Genomic DNA, 6,430 nt, shown 5'->3' on the forward strand with positions numbered 1-6,430 from the left:
AAGCCTTAAATTGATAGACATGTAAATGGCTCTTGTTGTTGTAATTAACTGTTATGTATTATATGGATTTTGGCTTATGTTATGTGTTCCGCTGCATATTGATATTTATATTCCGTTGTATTAGATGTAACTCTGAATATCAGATACATGTTATGAAACGTGTACGTTATGTTGGCTGAGCGACAAGTAGTCGTGCCACTATGAAAATCCATTTATGTATGTTTTCAAAAAAAAAAAAAAAAAAAAATGGTTCGCCACAACAGATGGTATCATAGCAGTTAGCTCTAGGGTTGGTTAGGAAAAGCGGAAAGCGAAAACCTAGGGTTGTGTCACAGTTTAAGTGTAACAAAAGAGCCATAGAAAATCTTAAAAGCTTAAACAAAGATAGGAAATTAAAATGTAATACTCCATATGCATATCATTTTATTTACGTATAGTTAGCTTACCTCTCACTTTCACATTGCTAGTTAACTTCAATATGATTGTGTAGAGTATATAACTTAGACGGGGAGCGGTTTAGAATAAGCTTCTTAGGTGTATTGTATGGGTATTGTGATGCATGTAATCTTCTTTACGTAGTATTGTCTATGTGGCATTTCATTGTATAGGCAAGTCATACCTCCTAGACAAGTAATGTCGATACGCAACGAGGAAAAGGATTCCTCAGTGGGTGATTGAGGTGGAAGTGATTTTAAGCTCCTCTACCTCCTCCCCCTCTGTCGAGGAAATTGTTCGTTAGTAGTTGTTTTAGGCATCCCTCATTGCCGGACCTTTGACCACGAATCATTTGAGTAGGAAACGGTCATTGCCATTGGGAGCTTAGGCTTCCTCACCGCCGAAGAAGCAGCTTATTAGTTGTGACCCTAAGTTCCTTGGAGAAGAGGATGCCTTTGCGAGCCACTTTAGTGTCACGCGGTGCACCAATTGTGGGAAGCCACACTTTGGTGTATGTGTCGTGTAGAATCAAGGGTATGCTTTTGATGTGGTAGACTTGGCCACCTTGTAAAGCTATGTCCCTCGTTAGTCGCTTTGACTTAAAACAGCTCTATCATTGCCCTGTGTGGGGAGCTACACTCGGATGTATGTCGTAGAACATCTAGGGTACGTTGTAAATATGGTCGAGGAGGCCATCCCACGAGAGGTCACCAACTTGTTGCCCCCAAAATCAAGTACCTTTAGCGGGCAACTACTAGCCGAGACAATTTGCTCAAGTATGGTATGCCCACTCACACCAAGAAATGCTGAAGTCCGTCCATGTGATGACCCAATTTTTTTTTTTTTTTTTTTATACAAAACATTTCATAAATGTTAATCTCTTAAAATACAAATGGATCCTCACATTGGCACGACGATGTGTTGCAAAGCCAACATATGGTACATACACCATAATATGTACCTGGTAAATCAGAGTACAACATCTAACTACTATGCAGCGGAAAACATAAACTCAATAGCGGAAATCACATCTTAAACATCTATCATAAATTAATAACAACAAGAGCCATTTAATACCTATGTGTTTAAGTCTTTCCACAATATAAATACATAACGGAATGGCTTTATACAATAACGAGTGACACATGCGTCACAAGCCACAACAAAACCTATAAAACTGAGGACGCCCATGGTCCCGCAATTACGACCATCGCGGCAAGCTTCGGTCATAATATCCCAAATGCACGTCTACGACCCCCCCATCAACTACGACCCGAGTACCTGCAGCCAAAAGGACATCATCTATACGGTTATGGGGGTTTACCACATCCGTATAGGTGAGATTATCAGTTCACCACCTCAGTGATATTAAACTAACCGAGTTTTCACAAAGAACCAACTTTTCTTTTTAGTCTCGCGTACACTATAACAGCTACCACTTTATAACATTTTGTTTGAAAACCCCCATAGCTGATATAGCAAACACCGACTATTAGAAAACATTTAAAACATACTATGTAGTTGGACCCATACGTAGAAGTTCCATTGGCATGGAAGCAACCAGGTATAACCCACCTACAATATTACTTTTATGTTGGTAGCTCAAATGCACATAGGTCTAACGTTATTAACTGTGATAACACTGTGCCTCAGGGCATTACAACTTCATGTCAAAGTACATAGTTGTCCATGCGGTTACTAGAGTAAGACTCTGATATCCAAGCACTTCTTACTGATGTGCCACGACAATCCATCTACCTACTCCCAAGCCACACTGATATCGCAACCAACAGCGTCATAACCAAGCACACTAAGCTTAAAACATGTCATCTCGCTCTTTAGTACAAGCTTACTATCATTTTCGGAACATGGTTAACACGGGATCCTAGGGCATTACAACTTCATGTCGAGCACGTAGTTGTCCATGCGGTTACTAGAGTAAAACTCGGGTATCCAAGCACTTCCTACTGACGTGCCACGACAATTCATCTATCTACTCCTAGGACACTGTATTACTCATACCGAACCATGACAATATTCTTGTTCATCCAAGCTTAATGTTATTAAATTATGCAACTAGACGATAGCAGTATACATAAGCTCTTTTGCCATCAGAACTCTTAGGCATACTAATACGTCTAGCATAAAAAAACTACGATATTCTATATCATGAAAACATAGCACAATTTAAACAATGATATGCATGCTTATGATGGTCTTTTCATTCTTTGTGAGACTTTCCTTCCTTTCCATTCTTTGAGGCTTACTCTTCCTTTCATTCTTATGCTCATGCTCATGCTTAACAATTCAAACTCTATACTCCTATTCTTTACAATTCATGCTTTCTTCAAATACGATAAACCAATCAACATGAAACTTTATACTTTGCATAATTTAAATCCCAACCGCAGCTCACATCCAAATACTTTAAAAACAATTTTACACATTTCATCCATACATCATATCATAACATCATTGATATTATTTGAACATAATTGAAACTACTCAAATCAACCAAAACAGATAATCAACATACAGTTGGTTCGAATTTATAAAACACATAAATTTTGTTATTCTAATAATCATAACAATAATAGTTTCTCAGTGAGTAAAATATCACCTGGCTGCATTAGACTCTTGACTTGAACATCCCCTCGGATTCTAGTCACTTGGACTCTACATTGGAGAATCAATTCAAGTCTCCAATCCGGACACTATCCTGCAAACATTATAACGTCAGACTATGCTATGGGACTCGTTCTATGACACTAAAACTACCCGCGTGCCCACACGTCGTGTTACTCGCTCCTAAGTCTAGTTAAGTATCCTAAATTATTATTAGGTTAGCACTTAGGTCTGCTCATATTTTTATTCTTCTTAGTATCCTTGAGTTATGTTAAATATTTCATCTGTCTACCTACTATTATTAAATTATATCATCATTGTTAATTTTATAGTTTGTTATTCATTTACTAAGTTAACATATATATCTAACCAATATACATGTATATGTATATATTTATGTATACATATACATAAACAATGTTAATCCGGCTTAAGCTTAGTTCGGTGATATACTTAAGTACTTTACCATAATGAATCCATTGATTATTAATTAAACTGGCCAAGTATAATTATTGTACTCTTACATCTACTCTATTTACTTATTTCCTTAATTTATGTCTAGTTAGGTAGATATTCTAATAATTAACTTATAAAGCCTAACGTTCAACACTTTAAACCACTTAGTCACATTCACAAATCAACACAAACCTATAAACAAGTCCTTTACTAAATTAGGGCCTCAAAACATGCTCATAACATTCAAACAATTTCTTCCATTAAGCCCAACTACTAAAAGCCACCAAAATTTCCCTACATTTATCACCAATAACCAACGATTACGTTTTCTAATATCACGATAAAGTCTCATTTCAAAATATATCAATAAATTCAACACTCAGAGTTACTCTCTTAAATAAACAACTTAAAGTCAATGACAACCTTCATCAATAAACCACAATTTACAACTCCAAAAATCAAATTTGCATCCCATCAAAATACTCATCAAAACTAGTCCATACCTTCTCCAAAACTCAACTCAATTCAACCAAACATTAGACCATCCACTTAATGGAGAATTAGCCATCAATTAACACAATTAACCCTAATCTAGGAGCACAAACCAGATCTGGAACTTTATCCAAAAATATTACTTTTCCAATCCCATTAACAATCTAACGATCTATTTTAGAGTACAATACATGGGGCTAGCATCTACAAAATAAAAACCCCAATCTTCACCAATGTTCATTACCAATTCACTAACATTATTACTCAATTAAAACCCCCAATTCCAGATTTGGATTTCCATAAAAAGAACCCTTCATAATCTCTTTTTATTCAAGCATTAACCACTTGCAACAAAGCATTAATCATAGGTTATCAAAATCAATAATCAAAACCCATAAAATATACATCATTCGACAAACACCAAGAAACCCAACCAGAATTTTCCACAACAATACCATCAATTCAATTCTTTAAGAAATAAACTACCCAACGATTGTACAAGCCAACATAACCTAGATACATCTTTCTAACACTACTCCATTATGGCGAATTAAATACCCATCCTCATATACAAACACCCCTTCGAGTAGCACCACATGAGGAACTCCAAAAATCTCCAATCATAAACCCTATTTTCAGACCCAAATAAAGCCCTCACAAATCAATATGATTTCCAGCTTCAAACTATATCATTCTAGCTTCAATGGGCGAAACTCCTTAGCAATTAACCCAAAAATTAACTATAATCTCACAAAAACCGAAATCCATACCAATATAAACCTAGAATCCGAATCTAAACAAATCGCAAACCTTACGCATGATTTTCGTGCTAAATAATCGAAGGGTAACATAAAACACAAGGAAAAATGCTAGAAATTACCCCACAAAAGCCCATGGCCGAAACCCATAAATTTTCCCATCAACTGGTTGCTTCTTCTTCTCTGAAATTCAGCATCTCTCTCTCTCTCGGGTTGTCGCTTGGCTGGGCAAAAGAAAGGGAGAGGGAGATGAGAACGTGGGGGAAAGAAAGGGAGGGGGCTGGGCTGCGTGAAAAACTAGGGGAGAAGGAGGAGGAGAGTGCGTGAGATGGAGAAGAGGAAAGAAAGAAAAGAAAGGAGAAGAGAGGGGCGTGCAGGTGAGGGGAGAAAATGGGGAAAAAGAGAAAAGAAAAGAAAGAGAAAGAGAGAGGGAGAGAGAAGAGGACATGTGGTCCAAAAGAAAAGGGAGAAAAGGAAGAGAAAAGAGGAAAGAAGAGAAGATAAGGGGCCATGTGTCATCTTGAGATTGGTTGAGAGAAGATAATATAATCTTCTCTTAACCAATCCGGTGGTGACATGTGGCAAGCTAGGATTTTCTTTTATTTAAAGCCCCCATCAATTAGTAATTATAGAAGAACCCCATCTTATTTTATTTCCATCATTTATTAATTAATATTTGACCCCATATTTAGTCTAACTACAACCTACCCATACAATTAATTATTTATTCAACTTGGACCCGTTATTATTATTTTATTCTTATTATTTTATCTCAGACTTATTTTATTTTTGTTTTTCAACATAAATACTATCACCTAAAATATATTTATTAGTCTCATCATTTAATAAATACAATTTATTAAATACTAAATTCCTATTAATTTTTCTTGATCTTTACAGTCCAACCGCTGCAAATGCTGTCAATGCTGCCACAGGTATTATACCTTTATGTTGTAGCATTGTGTGCATTTGGCATATTTGAGTGTTATCCATTCATATGTCTCATTATGCATAGTTACATAATGAGTACTAAACCTTTAAAATCAATATGCGTGACCATCTCTATTGGTGACACATTTGTCCACAGTAAACATTGACGTCATTGCCTTAGCACTATATGGGTAATGGCATTGTTAGCTCTAGTGTTTGACATGATGAGCTACAGTGTCTAACTCATTTAGTTCAATATGTTAAGTGGTCCACCCATGTCTCATTTGCATGTGTAAGTTATGCAAATTGAGCATCGAACTCTTAGATTAGAAATTTAGAACACTTATGTGACCACTCTTGTTGGTGACGCATTCACTTGCAGGAAATGTGTGGACAATTGTTCCATTGGTGCAAGAGAAGACTCTACCAGTGAAGCTAGCAGTGTTATGCATGTAGCGTTTCAATGTTGGCATATTTAGCTTCAACATGTAATATGTTGAGTTTTAATGCCATGCATATAGAATTTCAGTGTTCAACATGCTAAACAATAAAGCTTATCATGTTGAACTACAATATTAACTTGTTAGGGCTTTGGTGTCAATTTGGAATGGATTGACGATCAAAGTGTAGAAGTGAACGCAGATAATCACAAGTGGGTAATTGTATTCCTACCCCATACTGTTGGGAGTCCGAACTTTGCGAGTCTCATTTGCGAGTTACTCCACAATTCCTCT

The 6,430-nt window shown here is 36.4% G+C and overlaps 1 long non-coding RNA gene across 2 annotated transcripts; it reads right to left on the reverse strand.

Annotated features, from left to right (window-relative positions):
• Nucleotides 1–1,278: 1,278 nt before the first annotated feature.
• Nucleotides 1,279–5,149, reverse strand: LOC133852470 (uncharacterized). Of its 2 annotated transcripts, none has more exons than XR_009895950.1 (3): nucleotides 4,889–5,149; nucleotides 3,056–3,154; nucleotides 1,279–1,737 (listed from the first exon to the last, which is right to left on the reverse strand). It is a non-coding gene; the product is annotated as an uncharacterized LOC133852470 (long non-coding RNA). The 2 variants fall into 2 exon arrangements; XR_009895951.1 differs by having other exon boundaries at nucleotides 1,280–1,716.
• Between the last annotated feature and the right edge of the window lie 1,281 nt (nucleotides 5,150–6,430).

The sequence above is a fragment of the Alnus glutinosa genome, chromosome 12 (assembly GCF_958979055.1).
Source record: "Alnus glutinosa chromosome 12, dhAlnGlut1.1, whole genome shotgun sequence".
NCBI lineage: Eukaryota > Viridiplantae > Streptophyta > Magnoliopsida > Fagales > Betulaceae > Alnus > Alnus glutinosa.